Source organism: Oryctolagus cuniculus, chromosome 11 (genome assembly GCF_964237555.1).
Source record: "Oryctolagus cuniculus chromosome 11, mOryCun1.1, whole genome shotgun sequence".
NCBI lineage: Eukaryota > Metazoa > Chordata > Mammalia > Lagomorpha > Leporidae > Oryctolagus > Oryctolagus cuniculus.
The window spans coordinates 85313881-85322698 of record NC_091442.1 but is presented as its reverse complement, the minus strand read 5'-3'; the positions used below and the strand labels follow the sequence as shown (position 1 = coordinate 85322698).

The window sequence follows — 8818 nt, the reverse complement described above, 5'->3', positions numbered from 1 at the left end:
TGTACAAATATCTAGGCATAAGAATGACTATCAATGATTTCCTGAGCTGGCAGCTTTTATAAGAGGAGCACATAAGTTCAATGTCTCATATATTTGCTTAAAAATTGGAAATTTGGCCATAGGAGTTTCAAAGGGGCTTATAAAAAACACATTTCCCAAACAGTAGTATATCAAATATCCCTTACTTCTGGGATTATATCCTCTGGGAGAGTAGAAATAATTGAGGAAAATAAATACTGCTTTATGTTCAAAGGCATTCACAATAGTCTTATGGATAATAGCAAGAAATTAAAAACAACCTAAAGATCTAAAAATGGAATAATGGGTCAAAAAGTATATTTAATTAGGATGGACTCCTATGATGGCCTTATAAATAATCATGAAGGCAGTATAGAACGTGGGAAAATGTTTACTATATTTGTTTAATGTTAAGAAATCAAGGCAGAATGTAAAATGACATGTTCACTGTTAAGGCAAATATAGATGTGTACATTTGAGCTAAATGGAAATATCTCCTCAGTGGTGGGACTATGAGCAACTTTAAATATATTTGCTTCATTTTTTCTTAGCAAAAAGAGACAAGTAAACAATTTAAGATGGTATGACTGTATAATTCAAGAGCCAATTCCCTTGCTCATTTTTTATGAATTTGTAAAAAGCACAGCTTGTATGTTAAGGTAATTTTGAACTTCAGCTCAGGAAGTTGATTTGATTGCTTCTATAGAGTCATAGAATCTTGATTTTTCTTGATAAATTTTCTTGATAAATTCTGTAACAATTCCAATGCCAACTGATTTGCTATTATTAATTAAAATGTTTATGATATGAAAAGATTCCATGTTTGAAAAGATAACCATAATCAGAGATAAATAGGGAGAGCATAATATATGGTATTCAGAGCTCACAAAAGATACAAAGGCCTTCTGAAAAATTATGTTTCCCAAATTACAATATATAAAAATTAGAAGTTAGATCTTATGGTAGGTATATAGATGTTGAACAACATTTATACAACTTTAAGTTCTATTTTCAAATGAAATCTCTTAGTGTAATTAAAAGATACAGCCATATTCATTTATGAGAAATGGTTAAAAAATACTTTGAAACTAAACTTCATTAATAAACTCCCTTACAGAAATCCCCATCAAAAACACCAGGTGAAGGCAGGGGGTATTTGGGAAGTGTTGGTCACTTACCTGGTTTTTAGTAGTGACTGCAGGGAAGTTAAGTCGGAGCTTACAAATAAACTTCTTGAGGATGACTCAAGAAGTGGATTCACTTCATGCAAGGCTGAGAGACTGCTTATGGGACTTGCATGCTCTCCCACTATGGAGTACAGCAGACACTGTGGAGCCAGACAGAGCTCTCTGCGTTCTTGGGCACTATCTCAGAGACACTTTCTAAAGGCTGTAATTCTCAAACAAGAGTTACTTGGGAAGCTTCTTAAATTGCTGTTTCTGCCTGAGTAAGACAGGGTGAGGACTGAGATTCTGCATTTTTAACAGGCTTTCAGGTGATGCTGATGTTGTTGGTACTTGGGTTGTATTTTTGAATTAGTGAGATTTCAAGCTTATTTACTTGACAGAAAGAAGTGATATAAGAAATTCTCAATTCTCATATTATCTCTGGCACTGAAAATTTAAACTTTGGACAAGAAAGCATGTCATTTGAGTAGAATCCAATGTAAAAAGAAGTGTTGTACCTGGGAACAAGATTTTACACTTGTGTCCAGAAAGGTGTGTTTTGATTATCAACAAATGTACCCTGTAACTCTAGGTAGAAGTCTCAGGCATTGGTACATGGCCATCAGCTTTCTGAAATGAGAAAATGTGATTAAGCTGCTTGTTTGAGATTATTGTTGTATTAACATCAAATATTATATTTTATTATTGTATTATTGCATATTAACTATTGTATGTTCGTGTCAAAACACCTAACAACAGCTTTGGCAATAGAGAATTGCCTAGACTTAATTTTCAGAGGTCTTGATAGTTAGGACTGCTAATCATGTCAAACACAAGACATGGAAGTCAGTGATAAAGTCTTTAAAAATATGCATATGATATTGGGAGGTACAATAGGGATGTTTCACAAGAGAATTTAGAATCTGTAAAACATTTTAAAAATTATTTCCATGACCGATTCTTCAAGAACAACTTTAAAGTTTTGATTTTTCTATTCAAATAAAAAGCAACTGATTTTTTAAAAAAACAAATGGCTTAACATTATGACATATGTTCAGTTGACTGCTTTTGAGAATTTGCTTTGGAATTTTTCAAATTTCATTTCTAGATATATTTCTTTTTAAAAATTCCTCTCTGATTTTTTGGTGACCCTTAGGTATATGATATATAAAATGCCTAAATATTTAGCATTATTAATCACCAATTATTTTAAAGCTTATTTTTAGTACTTATCTTTTTTTATATTTATATAATTTATTATTATGGTGCTAATAAATTGTGTACATGTCGACCAAATAATAAGATAAAATAATCTATTGTTTTTATATATACATTTTTTTTATTTTATTTAATGAACATAAATTTCCAAAGTACAGCTTATGGATTACAATAGCTTCCCTCCCCCATAACTTCCCTCCCACCCGCAACCCTCCCCTATCCCACTCCCTCTCCTCTTCCATTCACATCAAGATTAATTTTCAATTATCTTTATATACAGAAGATCAATTTAGCATATATTAAGTAAAGATTTCCAGTTTGCACCCACACAGAAACACAAAGTGTAAAATACTATTTGAGTACTAGTTATAGCATTAATTAAACACCTAAGAGTAATTGTGTATTTTTTTTCCCTCCCACTCACACCCCTCCCATCTCCCGCTCCCTCTCCCATTCCACTCACATCAAGATTCATTTTCAATTATCTTTATATACAGAAGATTGATTTAGTATGTATTAAGTAAAGATTTCATCAGTTTGCACTCACACAGAAACACAAAGTGTAAAATACTGTTTCAGTACTAGTTATAGCATTACTTCACTTTGGACAACACACTAAGGACAGATCCCGCATGAGAAGTAAGTACACAGTGACTCCTGTTGTTGACTTAACAATTTGACACTCTTGTTTATGAGGTCAGTAATCTCCCTAGGCTCTAGTCATGAGTTGCCAAGGCTATAGAAGCCATTTGAGGTCGCCGACTTCGATCTTATTCTGACAGGGTCATAGTCAAAGTGGAAGTTCTCTCCTCCCTTCAGAGAAAGGTACCTCCTTCTCTGATGGCCCCGTTCTTTCCACTGGGATCTCACTCGCAGAGATCTTCCATTTAGGTCTTTTTTTTTTTTTTTTCCCAGGGTGTCTTGGCTTTCCATGCCTAAAATAATCTCATGGGCTTTTCAGCCATATCTGAATGCCTTAAGGGCTGATTCTGAGGCCAGAGTGCTATTTAGGACATCTCCCATTCTATGAGTCTGCTGTGTATCCCGCTTCCCATGATGGATCGTTCTCTCCCTTTTTGATTCTATCAGCTAGTATTAGCAGACACTAGTCTTGTTTGTGTGATCCCTTTGACTCTTAGACCTATCAGTGTGATCAATTGTGAATTGAAATTGATCACTTGGACTAGTGAGATGGCATTGGTACAAGCCACCTTGATGGGATTGTATTGGGATTCCCCTGGCATGATTCTAACTCCACCATTTGGGGCAAGTCTGATTGAGCATGTCCCAAATTGTACATCTCCTCCCTCTCTTATTCCCACTCATATTTAACAGGGATCACTTTTCAGTTAAAATTTAAACACCTAAGAATAATTGTGTGTTAATCACAGAGTTCAACCAATAGTACTAGAACAAAACAAAGAGAAAATACTAAAATGGATAAAGTATTACATTGTACATCAACAGTCAGGACAAGAGCTGATCAAGTCACTGTTTCTTATAGTGTCCATTTCACTTCAACAGGTTTCCCCTTTGGTGCTCAGTAGTACTTATCTTAAAATTATTTATAAATTAAAATTTGTATCTTGGACAGAAATCTCAGCTTCCATCAACCTTCCTAAGTTATAATTGTTTAATTCTCTCAAAAGTGGCTTCAAGCTGAACTTTTTCTTTAAATTGCTAAGTTCTACCTCTAACTTATCATATAATTATAAGAAAATTAAAAGTAAATATGTGTGGGCTCTCGATTCTATTTCATTGATCTATTATGACAATAGTACACTGTTTTGCTACAAGAGCAGCCTTCAAATTTATAGTCAATTTAATCTCAATAAAAGTGCCAAACAGTTCATTACAGAAAGAATAACCTTTCTGACAAATGACTCTCAGCTACCAGGTATCCTCATGCAAGAAAATGAGGCTGAAATACTTTATTTACACCATATCAAAACATTAATTCAAAACTGATCATAGACCTAAATGTAAGTGACAACACTATAAAACCTTTAGAAGAACACATAAGCCAAAGTTTTTATGACTTTGAGTTAGAAAAGACTTCTTAGTCATGGCACCAAAAGCTCAGACAAGAATAACAACACAAATAGATAAGTTGGATTTGAAAATTAAAAATTTCCATGCCCCAAATCCATCATTTAAAAAAAAGCAAAGATAACCCCCAGAGTGGGAGAAAATATTTGTAGCTCATGTAATAATAAGAAACTTGTATCTAGAATCTATAAAGAAAACTTACAACTTAATAATAGAAAGCTAAATAATCTGTGTAACTTTTTCAAATAACTAAATCTTTAAAAAAAAAAAAAAGATATAAACACTATGCCAACAAACCTTGAGAACACTGCCCCTTGTGAGAACAGAGAAATGGCATTTCTTCCGCTGACTGCTCCATTCTCTAAGATGAACACAGAAATGCCAAGTGAAAAAGTTTATTCTCGCTCTGAAAGTAAGCATTCAGGTTCTTCACTCACCTGTGAGCCCATGAAAAGAGATATTTTGACCTCTCACTGTTCAGGAGTTTCCCAGACCATCAGAAGCAAAGCACAGATACCAGCTCTTCTGAAGTCCAAGTCTACTAGTAGGTATAAAGAACTCAATTCTGAAGCTACAGGGCATTTTCCTGAGGTACAGCCACGAGGATGTTTAAACGTTCCTACCAAACCAAAGTGCTCAATTCTGCAGGAAGAGTATGCTGAGGTGAAGACCCTCAGCACCAATTAGAAAATGCTATGGGAAATGAAAGTCGATGGGCTACTGTATTTATCTGTACAGAACTCACCTGTACACTATTCTATGATGGATGGAAACTATGTAGAAAGAAAACCCAAGGCCCAGGAAGATGATATAAATTTGGATGTGAAAAACCCTTTGGTACAAAAAGAAGTAAAATTTGTTGAGACGTGTACTGAAAAGAGTAAAAAGCATGATGAAGATAAGCCAGTAGGAAGTAATGATCAATCCTGGAATCAGGAAATAAAGTTGGAAATTCCTTCATTCTGTGAAGGCGCCAGCTTCCTGGTTAACCTGCAGTAGAGCAGAAAACGGCGATTTATCTGAATCTGACATTCCAGAAAATAATAAAATGCCTTTTAATCAGAATAACGAGGTATACATAAAAGAATCTATTTGCATTAAGGGAAATGCTCGGGTGGTTAATGCCTGTGGAACACCAGAAAAAGAGTAAAAACAATCAGTTTCGTGTCTGTCTGAATCAGAACGTCCACAAATTGACTCCTCTCTGAGTAGCAATTCTAGGATCTCTGATGACATTACAGACATGTTTTCTAAAAGTCATACTGATAGTGAAGCTCTTAATGGTGTGCATGAATCTATAAATAATGTAACACAACCATTTTTGAAGATAACTTTTAATCTGAACCATTTTGAGATCAGTGACACTGAGGATGAATCACAGGAAAGCAACAAAATTTCCCAGAATTCAGAAAATGGAATAAAAGAAATGTTGGTTAATGATAGCAATTCGTGTGTTCAGAAGAGATGTAAGGATATAAGCCATCAAGGTACAGGTAGTGAACATTGGTGGCAAACCTACAGAAACATGTCCTATTAAAGAGATTCTGCCATCACAGTTTTGTGATAAAACTTGTGTGGGTTTTGACCTTGCAAAGCTAAAAACGTTGGGAAAAAATAGAGGAAGAGTATCATGACATATTAAGCAATTTTGATTCACCTTTAGAGTAGACTAATAATGTTTCTGTAGATAATAAAGAAGATGCTAATAAATATCTCCAAAAAGTCAGAATTAGCTATGATTTTCCTTCACTCCCAAATAAATCTAAAGATACAAACATAATCACAATCAGATGCCTGAAAACAATAGTCTATTTTCAGAAGATGTTCAACCTCAACCTTCTATTTTAGGAAGTGAATTAGACAAAAGTGATCAGATTTTACCATCAACCTCTAGCAATGACAACAATATCCAACTATTAAATACCAATCATAATCACTCTGGAAGTACAGAGTTTGATAAAACAAATACTCCAGATTCCAATTCTTTGTTTACCCTCTAGATAAAAGACTTCCTATTTCCTCAGGCACCAAACTATATATTCCTGAATCTGAAGATTTATGAAAGTTTAGACATTTACCGAATGATCAGATAGAAGTCAAAACTGCCAGACAGAGCAAACAATACTGGAATAATCCTAGAAATTCCTCAGAACTTTCTGGATTAGTAAATATCATTTTACTTTTAAGGTCACTGTCTGAACACAGTACAGCTTTAGACAGCTTGGAAATATTGAAAAAGAAAAATACTAACCTTCAACAACAAGAAACTCAGCAGAGGAGCCAGATTGTTGTCCTAAAGTTAGGAAACCATTTATTACGGTAATTCCACAATCTGTACCCAAATCTCCTCATTGGAACCAGGATTCTCAACAGATACTAAAAGAAAATGAAGTTGAACCAATGAACCATTCCAGTCTTTGCCATTCTTTTCCTCGGGGAGTGAAGAAGAGAATGGTTTTCTACCTGGTACTCCTAAACAAATACAGAGAAAAACCCGTGAGACTAAGGGCACCTGATGAAAGGATCAGCTACTGGCGGTGCAATGACCAGAGGCTACATCTCACAGCTAGGAAGCAGTCAGTTCCCAAGTACCACTGAGTATGAAAACTTCATGACAAAACCTGCTTTTTTGACACCGAAGTTGTCTAGCACTTGTATACAGACAGAGTTCTTTCAGTGGGTGAAGCTGCCACCTGAGGTACCAGCATCCCATATGGATGCCAGTTTGAGTTCCAGCTCAAACTTCTGATCTAGCTCTCTGCTATCGTCTAGGAAAGCAGTAGAAGATGGCCCAAGTCCTTGGACTGTTGCACCTGCATCAGGGACCTGGAAGAAGCTCCCAGCTCTCGCCATTGCTGCCATTTGGGGAGTGAACAGCGGATGGAAGACCTCTCTCTCTGCCTCTGCCTCTTTGTAACTCTGCCTTTCAAATAAATAAATAAATCTTTAAAAAACAAAGGCTAGGTAATATTCCATCACACACACACACACTCAATTTAACTATTCATTTGTTGAAAGATACTGTTTTTTTTTTTTTTTTCCGTGTCTTGACTGTTTTAACACTGCAATGGATAATACTGACTATAGTTAATTATCTTTAATTGTATACTGGAAATTCGCTGAGAGAAAATCTGTGTTCTCACCATATACACACAGAGAAATTTTGTGGTACATATGTTCATTAGTTTGATTACAGTAATAAGTATATGTATTTCAAAACATCATGTTGTATACATTAAATTATGCAGTTTTTATTAAAAATGCCCAAATCAAAAATAAGCAATACATCCCACATATCTTTATGTATCAGTGTATGTACTAAAGCTTCCTCAATCTTTTTTAACCTCATGCTTATTCATGGATGCATAGTATGCCAATATATAGACATATTATAATATTTATTATCTTAAATTTTATTCAAGGTATATAAATTTCATGTATTTCCCATATACAGACTCAGGAACAGGATGGAAAGTATCACTACATGTTTTTGTTTTTATGATGTAACTCCACTAGGCTACTGTGACCTTCAGAAGTCCACATCATTTATTTAGTTAACTAAGCTCTATGATAATTAGTTTTAGTTTTGGAGATTTTGGTTGTTTTTTTTTTTCCCTTGCTTCATTGTCTTAAAGGTAGGAGGTATGTTATTAATGGTAAATTTTTTAATGAAAGCCTTTCTTCTCCAAGCATTTACATCCAACATATTAGAATAAAAACAGTAACAATAATCACATTAACAAGAGTGATTATGAAAACTGTGTTAGAGAACTAAATATATTTTTGAGAACTAAATATTTTTGAAAAATGGAAAAATCACCAGCACCGTGGCTCACTAGGCTAATCCTCCACCTGCGGCACCGGCACCCCGAGTTCTAGTCCTGGTCAGGGCACCGGATTCTGTCCCGGTTGCTCCTCTTGCAGTCCAGCTCTCTGCTGTGGCCCGGGAGTGCAGTGGAGGATGGCCCAGGTCCTTGGGCCCTGCACCCGCATGGGAGACCAGGAGGAAACACCTGGCTCCTGGCTTTGGATTGATGCAGCGCGCTGGCTATAGCAGCCATTGTGGGGTGAACCAACGGAAAAGGCAGACCTTTCTCTCTGCCTCTCTCTCTCACTGTTCACTCTGCCTGTCAAAAAAAATTTTTTTAAAGATAATAAAAAAAAAGAAAAATGGAAAAATCGTCCATGTTATATGGACTGGAAGAATCAATATCATCAAAATGCCCATTTTTCCAAAAGCAATTTAAAGATTCAATGTGATACCAATCAAAATACCAAAGACATTCTTCTCAGGTCTAGAAAAAATGATACTGAAATTCATATGGAACCACAGGAGACCTCAAATAGCTAAAGCAATCTTACACAAC

At 35.2% G+C, this 8818-nt stretch overlaps 1 pseudogene; it reads left to right on the top strand.

Moving 5' to 3' along the window:
* Positions 1-3302: 3302 nt before the first annotated feature.
* Positions 3303-7200, top strand: LOC100338731 (5'-3' DNA helicase ZGRF1-like; annotated as a pseudogene).
* Positions 7201-8818: the final 1618 nt, after the last annotated feature.